Source organism: Pan troglodytes, chromosome 10 (genome assembly GCF_028858775.2).
Source record: "Pan troglodytes isolate AG18354 chromosome 10, NHGRI_mPanTro3-v2.0_pri, whole genome shotgun sequence".
In the NCBI taxonomy this organism is placed as follows: domain Eukaryota; kingdom Metazoa; phylum Chordata; class Mammalia; order Primates; family Hominidae; genus Pan; species Pan troglodytes.
This window is the reverse complement of record NC_072408.2, coordinates 34,441,155-34,462,168: the sequence shown is the minus strand read 5'-3', so window position 1 is coordinate 34,462,168 and position 21,014 is coordinate 34,441,155. Positions and strand designations below refer to the sequence as shown.

The following is a 21,014-nucleotide window of genomic DNA, read 5'->3' as shown; positions in this document are numbered from 1 at the left end:
TAGTGCCATTATAATTTTTTCTACTGTGGGGTCTTTAACAGCAATAACATGCTCTTTCTCATTCTCTGTGTGTATTAACTGGCCTGTTTGGAAGGATAGTAAATAATGTGTTTAATATTAATTAGACTAATATAGGAATATTGAGATCTATTTGTATTTGCAAATAATCCCCTTGCAAATAATTTCTTTTCAAATATAAATGGGGACAGAGGAGGTGGGGGACCTTTGAATTTTAGCAGTGTCAGAACATCTCTATCTTCATCGTATTTACAAAATATACAGAAAAATCCTCCTCTACTTTATTCACTGAGATTGGAAGCTGAAGCTGCTCAGAATAGGACCTCATACATTATTTTTTTGAAGTGCCCTCTGGCCTGGTCTCTTATGTGTTATAGTTAACACCATTTTGTCGTTGTTGTTGTTGTTATACACTTCCTCTGGAGCTGGGTATTTTTGGAACCCAACAAAGCTTAAGCTTCAGGGCTCCTCAACTGAAGAGGCTGGTTTTCAAGCCCCTAAGAGAGACTCTGGCAATATTCTTCTGGTCTTATGCTTTGGTATAATTCACAAAAAATGTTTTAACTGCAATTAAATTTAAAGCACTTTTTTGAGGACATTTTCTCTTTCACAATGCTTCCCCTGTCAGGTATCATTGAAGTAGCCATGGGTATATTTGGATCGGGCACAAAGAAAAATGAGATGGTGATACACTTAGATTTTGCTTGGATTTAGTGGCATTTATGAATGCAGTTTGTAGTCATGTCTGTATATAGTTATTGCTAACTGCCTAGGTGAAGAAATGGCATCTAGCAATATTCTTGCTATCTGTGCTAAATCTCTGGGCCTGAAATCTTGATATAAATGTGTCCCATGGTGTCCTGCACCTGAAGTGTGTGGGTAGTTTCTGGCTCCATTTCTCCTTATTTATTCTTTATCTAGACTGCTGAAATAAAATGGTTTTACCCAAAACCTGTTATGTCTTAGGAGAAGAAAGCTAAAGTTCAAACTTCATCACCTCAAATTCATTCCTCATTCCCACAAGAAAAGGTACAACAAATTTTAAAGATAGCTACGGCTATAGTTTGAATGTTTGTGCTCCCTCCAAAATTCATATTGAAACTTAATCCCCAGTGCAACAGTGTTAAGACGTGGATGTTTTGGGGAGATGGTTAGGTCATGAGGAATCTTCCCTCATGAATGGGATTAATGACCTCATAAAAGAAGTGTGAGAGAGCTTTTTGTGCCTTTTGCCCTTCCACCTCCTCCATGTGAGTATACGGCAAGAAGGTACCGTCTTGAAGCAGAGAGAGAGAGAGATGCCCTCCCCAGACAGTGAACCTGCTGGTGCCTTGACCTTGGACTTCCTAGCCTCCAAAACTGTGAGAAATAAGTTTCCATTAATCATAACTTACCCAGTCTCAGGTATTTTGCCATAGGAGCACAAACAGATTAAGAAAACTGCAACATTTTTTTCTAAAATAGTTTAAAATTTTTCATTTCTAAGGAGTTCTCAAAAAATGAATAAAAACAGGCAGCAAAACAAAAGTGGGATTTTTAAAATACTGAGTCTCTTCATTCTATATTCACATTGTACCCCTGGCTGACAGATGAGGTGAATTCTTTGTGGCTAAGATGAGACCCTTGAAAGAAAATTAAGTGGTCATAATAGGGAAAAGCGATTGGTCACATCCTCCTATATTGTTAATTACTAGAAGATTTGTTCATTGCCATAAGGTTTTCTTCCTGCAGTTAGGCAGAAACTGTTCCAGGAAAACACTGCCCAGCTGGCTCCAATGGACAGCCTGATGCCAGCTAAGTGGTAGATTCCCATCTTGGGGTCCTGCCAGCCACGCCCACCAGATAGATGATCAACCTTACAAACATTCCTCCTGATAAGCAGCTACAGTCCCTGAACCAGTTCCAGCCAGCCTACAAAGACTACGCACAAAATGTATTTGTGCCCTACAGCTCACCTTATGACATAAAAAGCTGAAGTCCATCTAATTTTAATTTTAAAACCCTGTCCCAAAGTGAACATGGGATGTATGTTAGATATATGTTAACTCACTGCACATGTGCTTGACTTTTTTTAATAAATATTCACAGACATTCCCAAACCTGATGAATATGCATGGCTATTCATGGAGACAGACCATTGAAGGCTTAAATGACAATGTATTCTTCCTTTCTACAAAGTATGTGTTTTCAATTTCCTCAGAAGCTTCATTTCCCCAATTTACAGATTGTCACTCAGAAAATAAAGTTTTCTCCTTTTTCCTTCCTCCACAGATCTCATGGGCATTTGTTAACACCTGAATACATCTGACAGAAACGTGCTAAAACGGATCAATTTGTATCTATTTGAAAAAGTTCTCACTAATTAAGATTGTTGTATTTTCATGAAATATTAGGTAAACACTACAACTCACACTCTTATTCTCTCTGGTAATAATATGATATTTTGAAAATATAATTAAATTTAGTTATCTTGAAAATGTATTTTTTTTGTTTTTAAACAATTGGTAAAAGAGAGTTTATCAATTTTGTTTTCAACAGAATGAGTTTCATAGGTTCCTACATTTTTTTGGTACTTATTTTTACCCTGTTAGGACATGTCAGTAAATGAATAAAAGCTGTGTCTTCTTGATAAGAGAAAAAAAATCGAATTGGTCCCTTCTCAGGATTTTCAATTTATTTTGAAATTGTCTACTAGCATTAATACTTACAAGATTTGTGTCAGTTGTAACTAAGCTATCTCATCATTATTGGAATGGCACAGGAGATTAACACTGCATTTGTTTTGAAGGCCACTTTCTCGTACAAGAGATATATGGATCGTTTTCTTGTGCAGCTTCTTATAGCTTCTTCTATGTAGCTTCAGAAAGAATGATACCTTAAATATTTACCGTAGAGAGGTGACAGACAGAGGAAAGATACAATCCACGACAGAGAAATATATTAGTAAAAGCCATTGTGCTAACTCCTTCAGTGAGCACCTCCTCTGTGTTGAGACAACTGTAGTCACTGGGAATACAGTGGTAACCAAGACTGATACTGTGTTGGCCATTATCATACTTCAAACTGTTTGGATATAGAGGAGAGAACATTGAATTCCGAATTCAAAATGGAGTGCAATCAAAAGCTCAAATTAGCAAGCCCCCAAGAGAAATGGCAAACAAATGAACTTGACTTCAGTGGAAAATATCATTTAGAGGCTGTGAGGTAAGATTCTGGAGTGGTGAAGAGGAAGGGAAAAGGAGTGGCTAAAATACTGAAATTAATGTGTTTTGTTGTTGTTGTTGTTGTTTTCTTTTTTGAGACAGAGTCTCGCTCTGTCGCCAGGCTAGAGTGCAGTAGCGCGATCTTGGCTCACTGCAACCTCCGCCTCCTGGGTTCGAGTGATTCTCCTGCCTCAGCCTCCCGAGTAGCTGGGACTACAGTCACGCGCCACCATGCCCAGCTAATTTTTGTATTTTTAGTAGAGATGGGGTCTCACCATGTTGGCCAGGCTGGTCTTGAACTCCTGACCTTGTGATTCGCCCACCTCAGCCTCCCAAAGTGCTGTGATTACAGGAGTGAGACACCACACCTGGCCTGAAATTAATATTTTTAAATTAAATGAAAAATTGAATTTTAGATACAACCTAGTGTGTATCTGAGTGAAACTATAAACATATGTAGCTGCTCAATGAGTTTATTCAAACCATAAATGCATGCATGAAACTTCATTTAACCTAATTGGGTTGTGTTAGACTTTAAAATCATTTTTCAATATTTTTTGGACGTTTTGAATGTAGCATTTCAAACAAGCAGGTATCATGCTTTTTCCTTTGGTAAATTTGATTTTGGAGGAGGAATTTTGAAAGACGTAATTTATCAGTTAATCAAGAAAGATCAATTCTAAAAACATAAAAGAATTGTAGAGAAAGTAATATTTATTCATTTGTTTAATACTTTTTCTTTGAATATCTATATGCCAGGCACTACTTCTATGTCTCAGGAGTAAGATGGGAACCAAAAAGAAAATTTCTCTACTTTGCATTAAAGTGAGAGAGACAAATAAGAAGAGAACAAAAAAATTATTATATAATACAATGACAGGTGGAGATGTGTGCCATGAGAAAAAGTGGAACAGGTATAGGAAGGGGTGGAGGGGGTGGGAGGTGGCATGGATATTTTAGATACCAAGGTAGGGATGTCTGAGGAGGTGACATTTGAACAAGGACCTGAAGGAAACTGGGAATGAGCCATGTGAGAATCTTGTTGTGGGAGGGAAAGAGAGAGCTTCCAGGCAGAGGGAACAGTGAATGTAAATGCCCCGAGGTAGGATCCGTTGGGTCTGTGAGCAAACAGAAGTGGAATGAGAAGACAGAGTAGTAATCATGTAGGACAAATTAGTAAAGCCTTTGAATTTTATTCTAAATACACTGAAAACCAGCTGGAGGTTTTGAGCAGAAGAATAACAAGATCTGACATATGTTTTAAAAAGATCTCCCTTTTGTGTTGGGAAAAACTGAAGGGCATAATGATAGAAACTGGAAAAGTTGTTAAAGTGCCATTAGGAATAATCTAAGTAAGAGATTTGGCTTGGATAAATGAGAGTAAGGAAGGTAGTCAAAAGTGGCTAAATTTTGAATGTATTTTGGAAAAGCACTGACAGAATCTGCTAATGGTATAGTGCATAAAGTCAGAAAACAAGCAGAGTTTATGATGACGCCAAAGTCTGGCATCTAGGCAGCTGGGTAAGTGGTCATGCAATTTACTAAACTGGGGACAATTCAGAGAGGAATAGTCAGGTGCATACAGTGGTAGTTGGCATTCTTTTGCATGCACCTGTAGTTTCAGCTACTTAGGAGTCTGAAGCAGGAGGATGGCTTGAGCCCAGTAGTTCCACTCCAGTTGGGACAACATAGCAAGACTCTGTCTCAAACAAAAACGAATAAAAAGACAAAAAAAGAGAGACAGAGAGAGAGAGAAATAGAGAGGGATAGATTTGGTGGGGAATGGCGAAAATGAGAGAGAATCTCAGAAAATGTTGGAGAGATGCTGTTATTCAGTACAAAAATAGAACGTAAAAGCAAGAAAGCAAGAGGTTAAGTGAAATGTAAAGACAAAAGTCTCAAATGATACTTTAAATGTAGCAATTGTGTTTGATTGAAATTAAAGCTTTTAAAGTGCAATTACCTGACTTTATAATTGAATAGTTCTGTTGGCACAGACTAGGAAATATCCTCACATTACTGGCAGACTTTACATTGAATAGTCATTATATTATCATGATATTACGCTTCCCTGGAGAATTGCTTTAATGGTATACTAATATGTCAGTCACTTGAAGCCCGCAGACAAGTAAAGCACAGTAGGTCTGCATATTCATGTCTTACTGTCGAGCCTGAAAAAGAAGTTGCCACAATCTAACATCTTGCTCACATGGAAAGTGATGGCAGCCCTAGAAGATAATGATCTTCCATGGGGTGGACAAAGGGCCAGCATGCTGTTAGATGCTGCTAATGTGTCTTTCCAGAGCAACTTATTACTCAGAAGTTTTAAATTTTTTAAAGAAAAAAAAGACTTTCAGGGCACAATTTTCTTTAGCGAATACTTATGACAGAGCATTTCATCTTCTTTCTGGGTCACAAAGCTGCCTATCTATTAGGGATGGTTAAAGTCAGCTTTGATAAATTGGAAGCCTATTTAAAATTCTCCAGCTCAGAGCCATTATCTCTCCATGCCTTTTAGTATTTCTAATTTTCTATTTTCAATCTAATGGGAAAACGGGGAGAAAGGGTATCTCCCTTCTCATGTAATATATGACTTTGATTGCTGGGGTTTGGTTGCATAACAGTTTGTACGTCACAGGTATTGATTATATTAACATCAAACAGCAGTTTTTATAGCTATAAAACAGCATCAGAGTTGGTCCTAAAAGAAAACATGGTAAAATCATTCTTTGCACGTCAGCCCCTGATCCAATTCAAAATATTACAGCTTATCAGATTTTCACTTTCCAGCATCTCTCCCACCATTTTAATAGAAATAACTTCATTAAGTATAGGCTTTGCTCTTTTGTCAATATACTATAGGAAAAAACAATAGCTGTAAGAATAAGAGATCTTACCCTTACACCTGACAAGAAAACAAAAAAGGAGTGTCCAAAATTCTGGGGATTAGGAGGGCTAAAACCAGCCCTACTTGCCTTCCATTAATGTCTAGGATTCGCTCAAAATATCATAAGATGCATGGCAGTACAATTGGACAAACTCTACAGAACTATCAGGTAAACCACTATGCCACTGAAGAACACAAAATCAAATTCTGAAGCATTGCAAGCTTAGGCAATTCCTATGCTTTGTGAGGTATACTCATTCTACAAAGTTGTTGTCTAAGCTTTTACTATTAATATTTATTCTAAATCATTCCCCTTATCAGCAAGCTGAGTTTCATCCTCAAGTGCATTTAAACCTAGCTGACCTTACTGGGATATTTCACATTTGCCACACAATAAAACAGTTTGAAATGCAAGTTATCTCTGATACCACTAAGTAATTCCACCCTGCAGTGCAGACAGTACATCTTCAAATCATTATTTTATCCCCTTTCCTCAGACTAATCCCCTGACCATTTCTAGCTGGCCCCCCTGCCATACAGGCCTCCTTTTATAAGTGAATGGTTTGTGTTTCTTTTAGTACTGATGATATTTTATTGTCTTAGTCCTCTTCACATTGAGTGTGACACCTAAAATTGCCTAGAACTAAGTAGGAGTTAAATAAATGTTAGTTACATTTACAAATTAATTCTAATGATACCATATCTAGCAAGACATTATTTCTGCCTTTGAAAAGTTTTGGTTTAACTAGCAAGGTATTGGAAGGATTCCTAAGGAGATGATGGTTAAATATCTGAGCAGAATTTAAGAAAAGGGGGCATAGGCCCTGCTGGCCATAAACTCCTGCCTCCTGGAAATCCCTACAAATCCTTGCAATAGAAAGATCCATTGATTAAAGCTTTAAGATCTGAATCTACATGTTATCTAATATTTGAGAAAACCTGCTTTATTAGCTCCAAATATAGCCAAAAAATGCAAAGCAGCTATTATTATTATTATTATTGCTACTGGATCATTATATATATACATGGACCATGTCCTTTGTGGTGCTCATGGAACTATAATTCATAAATACTTTGAAATCTTCAGGTAAAAGACATTATTTTAAATAAGCAATTTAAGCATAATATATTGAGTTTTCTCCTTCCTTACTCTAGAGCAGACCTTTGCTTTGTATTCACAATGTTGCTCTATTTGGAGAAAATTTGCCTTAAACAACCTAGAGGAAAGCAGAGACTCATTTAAAAAAAAAAGGCAGCCAAAGGAGTTATTATTTTCTCTTTTTAAAATAAGATGATGAGAAATCAGAACAAAGAGGTTAAATAATGAAAAGAAAAGGGATTCTGAAGTCAGTAGTATGGCTCAGTTAGAGTGAGGTAATTTTCGGTTACATAATAAAGTGGTTTAAAAAAAATAAGAAAGACTGCAGAAGAGGCGTGGGCACTGAGACAGTCCTAGGAGGATGCTGCCTCCTTCAGGAAGCTCACTAACACCTTCTTCTCTGGCCTGCTGTCCCCCAGTGCTTGACACCCAAACATATACTGCCTTGCTTTCTTAAAGGAAAAGTCCTTGGCAGGCTTATTTGTCTTCATGGAAACTTCAATGCATACTTCTTAGAATCCTTCAAACAGTCTAGAACAATGCCAAGAAAATATTTGGTGAGTGCATTGGATCTGGTGAATTAGGTCATATATGGTGAAATATTTAAAGATATCAGGACTTTGAGGGAGAAAAGAGGTGATTGAGCCTTAGTTAAAACTTTTCAGTTGGGAAATAAAGGGATCTCATCAAGTACAGCAACCTTTGAGCAAGAGGTCTTTAACATTCTCTCAGTTTGATGAAACCGAAGACAGGCTTCTTTCTGATTCTAGGACCCTGACCTCCCTTTTCTTAGAGCATTTACCTCAGAAATCTTACCAATTCTTTCTCTGCCCCTTTGAGATGTAAATACGTTTAAAAGCTTCTAAACCAATTTTACAACCCAAGAATGTTTCTCTCAAAAACCTGGGCACCATCTTTTTGAAATGTATTCATCAAAGAAGATAGCGCTCCCATCTCCCATTCTGTCTAGGAGAGTATGTTGCTAACTCTTGTAGATGTCTTGCTCCAAGATGCAAAACTACCTCCTGTGGGTAAGGCCAACTAGAAAATACAGGTGGCCTAAGATCACCGCCACCACCATCATGGTTCTTAAAATCTCTCTGGCCCTTCATTTCAGCATAGCTGCATACTCAGTCTTGGTGTGCTCTCTCCCCTGTTGCTGGCAATAGTTGACATAATAAACTCAACTTCTTTTTGCCCTTTCTGTCTAATGTGATTTATTTCCTTAACACATTGCTGCTCCTACACAAAGAAAAGAAAAAGGGATTTACACTTAGAATCCTGCTGTGTCTGATCCTTCCTTGACAGGTGCCTTTGTAGGTTCTGCCACTTGCTTCAGCTCTGCCAGGGAATGGGGCACAACACCCCTTCATTCGGGCAGTCATCAAACTCTACCCTCTCCCAGTCTGAGACACCATGTTGCTCTTCCTTTTCTTCTTCTTTCTTCTCCTCCTTTCTTCTTCTTGCTTCTCCTCCTTTCTTCCTTTTCCTCTTCCTTCTTTTTCTTCCCCTATCTCTCTCTTACCAGCCCCTTTTCTTAAGTGACAATTTTTCTCTTCGCTCCCTAAAAGACATTTAGGACCTAAATATTTTGAATGAGCTGAGGCTTTCAGAAGTGATAGAATAAAGTCTCTTTCATTCTAATACGAACAACATTGTTCTTCCTCCTTTCCCAAAACAGCCGCTGAGGCATGGAAAGTAAAGGATGAGGCTACATTCTTCAAAGGGAGAAAGGTGGAGACACAATAGGAGGCACAGAAAATACAACTTCAAAAACCTGACATCTCAACAAAATATACTGCTAAAATAGCATGGCCAAATTATTCACCCCAGGGAGAAACAAGATTTTGGCCTCCATTATTTTTCTATGAATGATTCAAATGGAACTCTCCTTGAACATGAGACAAAGTGGTAGGCAGCCTGTAGACCAGCAGCACTGGCATCACCTGGGAGCTTTTGGGATGCAGAATCTCAAGTCCCATCTAGACCTACCAGAGCTGACCTGCGGTGTAATAAGGATCCCAGGTGATTCCAACGCTCACTAAGGTTTGAGACACTCTGGCAAAGACAGCAAGCTCTGGAGCCAGACTAGTAATAATGGCAATTCAGCACTGTGTTTGTTCCAAGAAAGGGGTCCCAATCCAGACCCCAAGAGAGGGTTCTTGGATCTCACACAAGAAAGAATTCAGGGTGAGTCCGCAGTGCAAAGTGAAAGCAAGTTTATTAAAAAAGTAAAGGAATAAAAGAACTGCTACGCCATAGACAGAGCAGCCCCGAGGGCTGCTGGTTGCCCATTTTTGTAGGGACCAGCCCCACAGGGTCGGTGGGTCTCTCCCCGTGTGCAGAGACGAGAGAGTGTAGAAATAAAGACACAAGACAAAGAGATAAAAGAAAAGACAGCTGGGCCCGGGGGACCACTACCACAAATGCGTGGAGACCAGTAGTGGCCCCGAATTTCTGGCTGTGCTGTTATTTATTGGATACAAAGCAAAAGGGGCAGGGTAAAGAGTATGAGTCATCTCCAATGATAGGTAAGGTCACGTGGGTCACGTGTCCACTGGACAGGGGGCCCTTTCCTGCCTGGCAGCTGAGGCAGAGAGAGAGAGGAGACAAAGAGAAAGACAGCTTATGCCATTATTTCTGCATATCAGAGACTTTTAGTACTTTCACTAATTTACTACTGCTATCTAGAAGGCAGAGCCAGGTGTACAGGATGGAACATGAAGGCAGACTAGGAGCGTGACCACTGAAGCACAGCATCACAGGGAGATGGTTAGCCCTCCGGCTAACCGCGGGCGAGCCTGACTGATGTCAGGCCCTCCGCAAGAGGTGGAGAAGCAGGGTCTTCTCTAAACTCCCCCGGGGAAAGGGAGACTCCCTTTCCTGGTCTGCTAAGTAGCGGGTGTTGTTCCTTGACACTTTTCGCTACCAGTAGACCACGGTCCGCCTGGCAACCGGCATCTTCCCAGACGCTGGTGTCACCGCTAGACCAAGGAACCCTTCTGGTGGCCCTGTCTGGGCATAACAGAAGGCTCACACTCTTGTCTTCTGGTCACTTCTCACTGTGTCCCCTCAGCTCCTATCTCTGTATGGCCTGGCTTTTCCTAGGTTATGATTATAGAGCGAGGATTATTATAATATTGGAATAAAGAGTAATTGCTACAAACTAATGATTAATGATATTCATATATCTAAGATCTATATCTGGTATAACTATTCTTGTTTTATATTATACTGGAACAGCTTGTGTCCTCAGTCTCTTGCCTCGGCACCTGGGTGCCTTGCCGCCCACACATTTTTATGGTTATTTCCTGATAATATGCTAAACAAGAGGTGAATGATGCATTCTTCCTCTTTTTAGACCTGATAGGGTAACTTCCTGACATTGCCATGGCATTTGTAAACTGTTGTGGTGTTGGTGGGAGTGTAGCAGAGAGGACGACCAGAGGTCAGTCTCTTCACCATTTTGGTTTTGGTGGATTTTGCTGGCTCCTTTATTGCAAACTGTTTTATCAGCAAGGTCTTTATGACCTGTATTTTGTGATGACCTTCTATCTTATCCTGTGACTTAGAATGCCTTAACCATCTGTGAATGCAGCCCAGTCGGTTTCAGCCTCATTTTACCCAGCTCCTACGTAAGGTGGAGTTGCTCTTGTTCACACACCTCTGACATGTTCACTACAGCTAAGAAATTTATGTTACCACCAACTTTATGTGTGTGTGTGTGTGTGTATGAGGAAACAAGGCAATGAGCAGTAAAGTAACTTCTCCAAAATCACAACGCTAATAAATTGAATCAGGAAGTTAAATAAAACAAGTTGAAACCCTAACTCTGTTGCTTACTGCTAGCTGAACTTAGCAAGTTACCTACGCTTTCTTAGTCTGTTTTCTCATTTGAAAAATGGGTGTCATAGATACATCCCATAGTTGTTATATTGATTAAATTATATACAGAAGCATATGCACAAATATTATTTATATTTACAATGTTTCCAATTGTCTCTGAAAAAAATAGTCATCCTATTCAGAAATATATTTAATCATCACTATGGTAGATAAGAGTTGTGAGATGTAAGTGACGGTAACTCCAACAGGAGGTTTATGAAAGAGTACTAAGGAAAGTGTCCTTAATCTTCAGATCTTTGGTTGTGGTAATACATGATATATTCCAGGGACAGAGACTAGAGAAAAAAATTGACAGATCAGAGACATCAGAGAGGAAAGGAAAGAAGTCAGGGAAGAAAGTGCTTAAAGGAGCATTTTTAATTGCCAGTTATCAAATGTTTTTGATTTAATATTTGTATTTATCAAACCCTCCAGTGCTTTAGGTTAGTATAATTTATCATTTTATCATGATTTTTCACTTTAGGCTTTCCTTTTATTTTGTTTTTTCTTCCTTTCTTTCCTTTCTTCTTTTTTAGCCAGAGCTTTACTCCACAGGGTAGAAGAAGATGAGAGAAATATAAAGGTAGAACCTGTTGAGAAGCTGTGAGGTTAAAATCATGTTCCTAGAATTCTGATACTATACTAGGCTTGCCAAGCCATGAGGCAAACTGAGAAGTCTCCTGCAGTGTTTTCAAAGGAACCAGATACAAAAACAATCTAAAAACAAGCAGTATGAGATGTGAGAGACAACATGCTGCTGCAAAGACGTTCCTTCCCTTTAACCCCGACACACATACCCTATATGAGGGCCCACATTCAGCCCTCCACATAAACACACACACACGCACACACACGTGCGTGCACACGTGCGTGCACTGTCTTATATACCCTCCTTATCTGTCTGTTCCTAATATATTGCTTTGCTGGCCACCGGACTAGAGGTTCTGAAATTATACTATATGGAATACATATGAAAAGGAAAACAAAGTTGATTTAAATTTCCTCTGAAATACATTTTTGCTTTGAAATCTATCACCAAGCACATGTAACACAGGCATCCTACAAAGCAGGCTGGGAAGATTGTTGGGGTTCTCAATGCCATTTGAATCACCAATTTCCTAATTATCACCTACTTACTACTTCTTAGAATGAACCTATTAGTGTATTTTACAATATTAATAGATATTTTATTAGCCATTATATTTTAGAATTGCTTTTTATATAAAAGCCGTGCACTAACTATGTCATCCCATTGACCTTACCTCAATGTGCTCCTTACAGTCATCTCAAATGGCTAATAACTTGCTAATATAACTTTACAGGTACATTTTGTACCTTTCTCTTCACCAATTGTGGACATACCAGCTCATTAAACACTGTGAAAGAACACAGGCTAAAGCCCTTTCTTTTAACAAGCCAGTTGTGTGAAACCAAAGTCTAAGCCCTTGTTCTGTAATGATCTTGATGCACCCCCTCCACAAAACCAGGAGGTAGGATGTAGGGAGAAAACATCTCAGAGAGCTGCTTCCACAAAGGATGATTAATATTTTGGTGGTATTTCTAAAGTTTTCTTTTAGATGTTGCTTTAATCTTTTAGATGTTGCTTTAATCTTCCCATTCCTATCTTGGGTCATTTCAAAGCCTTGTCAGTACTGTTGGCTGGCTAAATGAAAAGCATAACAAGGTCAACTGTTGAACAATGAAACTTGTGTCAAGGCACAGTTACACATTAATATAACTTGTTCTAGCCCATATCTACTCCTAACAACACATAAAAGAACAACAATTTGCTGTCATTTGGCAAAACAGCATCAAGGATGGTGTGACTGCAGAAATCCTCATGGAACAATGATTGCTAACACAGTTACTAACTATAAAACAGGATTTTTCTATTTTCAGTGGTCCTTGTGAGTGCATCATTATTTGGGGGTTAAGTTGGAATGAAAGGTGTTTGCATTAGTCCCAACCATTTAATAAACTGCTTACAGGTAGGAAAGAAATATGCCTGAAATTGTTTATATACTCAATAAGAAAATAGAGCCAGTGAACAGTAGAACCAAAAAGAATTTAGTAGATTCTCTTACTGAATTTACCATATATTTATGTAAAGCAGATATTGCATACCTGCCAGAACACAGAGCTTAATTTGAATGCCATTGTTCCAGCCAAATTAACACAAGATGACAAAATTGTTCAATAATTGAATTATTTTATTATACCCACTGCTTATGCTTTCAAATAAAATCAGTCAGATTTTACAAACAGTGGTTTTCATAGAAGACTTTTTAGTAAATGCCTGCTTCAGAGAAAACCCCCACTGACTTAATTCACTTACAGATATTTTCATAACCTCTCTCACATGAACATAAATGTTCATGGGCTACATTCAAGAAGTTAACAAGCCTAAGATAACAGCTCAGCCAAGCTATGGAACTCAATTCCTGCTCCACTTTGAGAGAGAACATGCGATGTTAGCAAATAATGAAATGCAATACATCAAACTGTCTGCCTAGAGAACTCAACTTGTTTAGAATAAATTAACTTAAGATGCCCATAAAGAGAGTTGAAATGCAGATGAACCAATATGGCTGCATTACCAATTCCATCTAGTTTTCACCATAGAGTTAGTTTTAAGTGATTGGAACATAGAGATAGTGGCTCTCACCACAGTGCTCCTATAATGCTTTGTCCACACCACTTTTCCAGTCTTTTCTTCAATGTATTGTAGTTATTTCTTTGGATGAATTTTTTCACCTACTGATTCTGAGTTCCTTGTAGGTAAGGATCATATTTACTGTTTTAATAAATGCTATTTTAATAAATGAGAGAATAAGTGAATTATTCGAGTCATGAGTGGCTTAATGACAGGAAGACATTTTGAGAAATGCACGGTTAGGTGATTTAATCATTGTGTAAATATTACACAGTTCATTTACACAAACCTAGATGATATAACCTACCATACACCTAGGCTATATGGTATAGCCTATTTCTCTTAGGCTGCAAAACTGTACAGAATGATATTGTGCAACTGAACCTTTATTATAAAGATCATAAGATGTTTGTTTAACTTATTTTCCTTTTATCTTGTCCTTTCCTGCCTCCATACATGTTTACTTGTCATTTTGGTAGAGAGTAGTCCCTAGTAACTGATTAATTTGATATCCTCACCCCAGGGGCTGGCCACAAGATTAATGAATTTGTTTTCTTTTAAAGAACAAGGATTCTTAGGTCATACAGAAATTCTTGATGGCCCCTAAAGTTTGATTGGGCTGAGGGACTCAAATAGCTTTGATCATTGGGGGAACCCACCTCCCACATACCTACTGTCAGGCCTCTGGTCCCAAGCCTGCACATATACATCCAGATGGCCTGAAGTAACTGAAGAATGACAAAAGAAGTGAAAATGGTCGGTTCCTGCCTTAACTGATGACATTACCTTGTGAAATTCCTTCTCCTGGCTCATCCTGGCTCAAAAGCTACCCTACTGAGCACCTCGTGACCCCCACCCCTGCCAGCCAGAGAATAACTCCCTTTTACTATACTTTTCCACTACCTACCCAAATCCTATAAAACAGTCTCACCCCTATCTCCCTTTGCTGACTCTCTTTTCAGACTCAGCCCGCCTGCACCCAGGTGATTAAAAAGGTTTATTGCTCACCCAAAGCCTGTTTGGTGATCTCTTCACATGGATGCAGGTGAAACCTGGTGCCATGACTCGGATCGGGGGACCTCCCTTGGGAGATCAATACCCTGTCCTCCTGCTCTTTGCTCCATGAGAAAAGTGCACCTACAACATCGGGTCCTCAGACCAACCAGCCCAAGGAATATCTCACCAATTTTAAATCACGTAAGCGGCCTCTTTTTACTCTCTTCTCCAACCTCTCTCACTATCCCTCAACCCCTTTCTCCTTTCAATCTTGGTGCCATCCTTCAATCTCTCCCTTCTCTTAATTTCAATTCTTTTCCTTTTCTGGTAGAGACAGAGGAGATGCGTTTTATCCACGACCCCAAAACTCCGGTGCTGGTCATGGACTCAGGAAAACAGTCTTCCCTTGGTGTTTAATCACTGCAAGGACGGCTGCTTGATTATTCACCCACGTTTCAGAGGTGTCTGATCACCGCGGGGATGCCTGCCTTGATCCTTCACCCTTAGCGGCAAGCACTGCTTTTCTGGGGGCAAGCAGCCCCCACCCTTTCTCTCCGTGTCTCTACCCCTTTTCCACTTCCCTGGGAGGCAAGCACCTCCCACCCTTCTCCACTTTCCTTGGGGGCAAGCATCCCCCACCCCTTCTCTCCGTGTCCTCTCTTTTCTCTGGGCTTGCCTCCTTCACTATGGGCAAACTTCCACCCTCCATTCCTCCCTCTTCTCCCTTAGCCTGTGTTCTCAAAAACTTAAAACCTCTTCAACTCACACCTGACGTAAAACCTAAATGCCTTATTTTCTTCTGCAACACCGCTTGGCCCCAATACAAACTTGATAATGGCTCTAAATGGCCAGAAAACTGCACTTTCAGTTTCTCCATCCTACAAGACCTAGATAATTTTTGTCAAAAAATGGGCAAATGGTCTGAGGTGCCTTACATCCAGACATTTTTCACACTTCATTCCCTCCCTAGTCTCTGTTCCCAATGCAATTCCTCCCAAATCATCCTTGTTTCCCTCCCGCCTGTCCCCTCAGTCCCAACCTCAAGCATCGCTGAGTCTTTCCAATCTTCCTTTTCTACAGACCCATCTGACCTCTCCCCTCCTCCCCAGGCTGCTCCTCACCAGGCCAAGCCAGGTCCCAGTTCTTCCTCAGCCTCTGCTCCTCCACCCTATAATCTTTCTATCACCTCCCCTCCTTACACCCGGTCTGGCTTATGGTTTAGTTCTGTGACTAGCTCTCCCCAACCTGCCCAACAATTTCCTCTTAGAGAGGTGGCTGGAGCTGAAGGCATAGTCAGGGTACATGTGCCTTTTTCTCTATCAGACCTCTCTCAGATCAGTCAGCGTTTAGGATCTTTCTCATCAGGCCCCACTAAATATATACATGAATTCCAATATCTAAATCTGTCCTACAATTTAACCTGGAGTGACTTAAATGTCATCCTAACTTCTATCCTCCCCCTAGATGAATGGGAAAGAGTTTTTTCTCTGGCCCAATCTTACACTGACAACTGTCGGCTCCACAAGCCAGACCTCCAGGAAGGCATTAGAGAAGTTCTCCAAGAGGATCCCCAATGGAACTATCAGGAAAATTCCCCAGGTATAGCTAGGCGAGATTACATGATTTCCTGCCTAGTTGAAGGGCTTAAAAAGGCAGCTTACAAAGCTGTTAATTATGACAAGCTTAAAGAAACTACCCAAGGTACAGACAAAAACCCAGCCCAGTTCATGGCTTGTTTGGCAGCAACCCTGAGACACTTTACAGCCCTAGACCCTGAAGGGTCAGACGGCTGTCTCATTCTAAATATGCATTTTATCACCCAGTCAGCTCCTGACATTAGAAAAGAACTTCAAAAATTAGAATCCGGCCCTCAAACCCCACAATAGGAATTAATCAACCTCGCCTTCAAGATGTACAATAATAGAGAGGAGACAGGCAGTTGGCAACGCATTTCTGAGTTACAATTACTTGCCTCTGCTGTGAGACAAAACCCAGCCACACCTCCAGCACACAAGAACTTCAAAATGCCTAAGCTGCACATGCCTAAGCCGCAGCAGTGAAGCATTCCTACAGGACTTCCTCCATCAGGATCTTGCTTCAAGTGCCAGAAATCTGGCCACTGGGCCAAGGAATGCCCGCAGCCCAGGATTCCTTCCAAGCTGTGTCCCATCTGTGCAGGGACCCACTGGAAATCAGACTGCCCAGCTCACCCAGCAGCCACTCCTAGAGCTGCTAAAGCTCTAGCCCAAGGCTCTCTGACTGACTCCTTCCCAGATCTGCTCGGCTTAGCGGCTGAAGACTGACGCTGCCCAATCACCTCAGAAACCCCCTGGACCATCACAGACTCCGAGTTTCAGGTAATTCTCACAGTGAACTGACCCTGACACCCATCAGTCCCAGCAGCTTACCTGGGCTGTGCTGCCTCAAGGCTTCAGGGACAGCCCTCATTACTTCAGCCAAGCTCTTTCTCATTATTTACTTTCTTTCCACCCCTCCACTTCTCACCTTATTCAATATATTGATGACCTTCTACTTTGTAGCCCCTCCATTGAATCTTCCCAACAAGACACCCTCCTGCTTCAACATTTATTCTTCAAAGGGTATCGGGTATCCCCCACCAAAGCTCAAATTTCTTCTCCATCGGTTACCTACCTCAGCATAATTATTCATAAAAACACACATGCTCTCCCTACCGATCACGTCCAACTGATCTCTCAAACCCCAACCCTTTCTACAAAACAACTCCTTTCCTTCCTAGGCATGGTTGGATACTTTCACCTTTGGATACCTGGTTTTGCCATCCTAACAAAACCGTTATATAAACTCACAAAAGGAAACCTAGCTGACCCCATAGATCCTAAATCCTTTCCCCACTCCTCTTTCCATTCCTTGAAGACAGCTTTAGAGACTGCTCCCACACTAGCTCTCCCTGACTCATCCCAATCCTTTTCATTACACACAGCCGCAGTGCAGGGCTGTGCAGTTGGAATTCTTACACAAGGACCAGGACTGCACCCTGTAGCCTTTTTATCCAAACAACTTGACCTTACTGTTTTAGGCTGGCCATCATGTCTCTGTGCAGCAGCTGCCACCGCCCTAATACTTTTAGAAGCCCCCAAAATCACAAACTATGCTCAACTCACTCTCTACAGCTCTCATAACTTCCAAAATCTATTTTCTTCCTCACACCTGACACATATACTTTCTGCTCCCCGACTCCTTCAGCTATACTCACTCTTTGTTGAGTCTCCCACAATTACCATTGTTCCTGGCCCAGACTTCAATCCAGCCTCCCACATTATTCTGGATACCACACCTGACCCCCATGACTGTATCTCTCTGATCCACCTGACTTTCACCCCATTTCCCCATATTTCCTTCTTTCCTGTTCCTCACCCTGATCACATTTGGTTTATTGATGGCAGCTCCACCAGGCCTAATCGCCACTCACCAGCAAAGGCAGGCTATGCTATAGTATCTTCCATGTCTATCATTGAGGCTACCACTCTGCCTCCCTCCACTACCTCTCAGCAATCTGAACTCATTGCCTTAACTTGGGTCCTCACTCTTGCAAAGGGACTACACATCAATATTTATACTGACTCTAAATACGCCTTCCATATCCTGCACTACCATGCTGTTATATGGGCAGAAAGAGGTTTCCTCACTATACAAGGGTCCTCCATCATTAATGTCTCTTTAATAAAAACTCTTCTCAAGGCTGCTTTACTTCCAAAGGAAGGTGGAGTCATTCACTGCAAGGGTCACCAAAAGGCATCAGATCCCATTGCTCTAGGCAATGCTTATGCTAATAAGGTAGCTAAAGAAGTAGCTAGCATTCCAACTTCTGTCCCTCATGGCCAGTTTTTCTCCTTCTCATCAGTCACTCCCACCTACTCCCTCACTGAAACTTCCACCTATCAATCTCTTCCCACACAAGGCAAATATCTTAGACCAAGGAAAATATCTCCTTCCAGCTTCACAGGCCCATTCTATTCTGTCATCACTTCATAACCTCTTCCATGTAGGTTACAAGCTGCTAGACTGTCTCTTAGAACCCCTCATTTTCTTTCCATCATGGAAATCTGTCCTCAAGGAAATCACTTCTCAGTGTTCCATCTGCTAGTCTACTGTCCCTCAGGTATTGTTCAGGCCCCCTTCCTTCCCTACACATCAAGCTTGGGGATTTGCCCCCGCCCAGGACTGGCAAATTGACTTTACTCACATGTCTCGAGTCAGGAAACTAAAATACCTCTTGGTCTGGGTAGACACTTTCACTGGATGGGTAGAGGCCTTTCCCACAGGGTCTGAGAAGGCCACCACGGTCATTTCATCCCTTCTGTCAGACATAATTCCTCAGTTTGGCCTTCCCACCTCTATACAGTCTGGTAACGGACCAGCCTTTACTAGTCAAATCACCCAAGCAGTTTCTCAGGCTCTTGGTATTCAGTGGAACCTTCATACCCCTTACCATCCTCAATCTTCAGGAAAAGTAAAACAGACTAATGGTCTTTTAAAAACACACCTCACCAAGCTCAGCCTCCAACTTAAAAAGGACTGGACAATACTTTTACCACTTGCCCTTCTCAGAATTTGGACCTGTCCTCAGGATGCTATAGGTTACAGCCCATTTGAGCTCCTGTATGGACACTCCTTTTTATTAGGCCCCAGTGTCATTACAAATACCAGCCCACTTGAACTGCACCCCAAAAACTTGGATAGAGCCTAAAAACTCACCAACCAAGCAAGCAATTATGCTGAGCCCCCTCGGGCACTCTCTGATTGGATGTCCTGGGTCCTCCCAATTCTTAGTCCTTTAATACCTGTTTTTCTCCTTCTCTTATTTGGACCTTGTGTCTTCCGTTTAGTTTCTCAATTCATACAAAACTGCATCTAGGCCACCACCAATCATTCTATATGACAAATGCTCCTTTTAACAACCCCACAATATCGCCTCTTACCACAAAATCTTCCTTCAGCTTAATCTCTCCCACTCTAGGTTCCCACGCTGCCCCTAATCCCGCTCGAAGCAGCCCTGAGAAACATCACCCATTATCTCTCCATACCACCCCCAAAAATTTTCACTGCCCCAATGCTTTACCACTATTTCATTTTATTTTTCTTATTAATATAAGAAGACAGGAATGTCAGGCCTCTGGGCCCAAGCCTGCACGTATACATCCAGATGGCCTGAAGTAACTGAAGAATGACAAAAGAAGTGAAAATAGCCAGTTCCTGCCTTAACTGATGACATTACCTTGTGAAACATCTTCTCCTGGCTCATCCTGGCTCAAAAGCTCCCCCACTGAGCACCTTGTGACCCTGACCCCTGCTAGCCAGAGAACAACCCCCTTTGACTGTAATTTTCCACTACCTACCCAAATCCTATAAAATGGCCCCACCCCTATCTTCCTTTGCTGACTCTCTTTTTGGACTCAGCCCGCCTGCACCCAGGTGATTAAAAAGCTTTATTGCTCACGCAAAGCCTGTTTGGTGGTCTCTTCACGTGGACGCGCATGAAACCTACCTTACTTGTAAAAGCCCTCAGTTATATTCAAAGGCAAGTCAGATTTGAAGAACTGTCTTTCTTGCCCTCTCACTTTGACCAAATCATATAAACCATTCTCTGCTTTTAAGCACTGATTTGTCAGTGTTTGGCTTACTGCACCTCAGGTACACAAAACTAAATTTGAGGGTTCAATAGCAACTGTATAAAATACTGTAGACTGTAGGCAACTGTAACACAATGATAAGTATTTGTGTATCCAAACATATCTAAATGTGGAAAAGGTGTTGTAAACAAAAGATTTAAAAAATGGTACACCTGTATATGGCACTTACCATGAATGGAGCTTGCAGGACTGGAAGTTGCTCTGGGTGAGTCAGTGAGTGAGTGGTGTGACAATGTGAAGGCCTAGGCCATTATTCTATACTACTGTCGACTTTATAAACACTGTACAGTTAGGCTATGCCAAATTTATTTTAAGAAGTTTTTTCTTCAATAATTAATTAACCTTAGCTTACTGTAACTTTTACACTTTATAAACTTTAAATTTTTAAGCTTTTTGACTCTTGTAATAACACTTAAAATAGAAACATTTTACAGATGTACAGAAATATTTTTTCTTTATATTCTTATCCTATAAGCTTTTTTCTATTTATAAAATTTTCTATTTTCTTGTTTTTTCTACTTTTAAAACTGTTTAATGAAAAAATAGACAATCCCATCAAAAAGTGGACAAAGGATATCAACAGACACTTCTCAAAATAAGA

The 21,014-nt window shown here is 40.7% G+C and overlaps 1 long non-coding RNA gene across 1 annotated transcript; it reads left to right on the top strand.

The window, feature by feature from the left end:
• The first annotated feature begins 1,272 nt into the window (after positions 1–1,272).
• LOC107967751 (uncharacterized) lies at positions 1,273–2,495 on the top strand. Its single transcript, XR_001708467.3, has 3 exons — positions 1,273–1,379; positions 2,107–2,195; positions 2,290–2,495. It is a non-coding gene; the product is annotated as an uncharacterized LOC107967751 (long non-coding RNA).
• Positions 2,496–21,014: the final 18,519 nt, after the last annotated feature.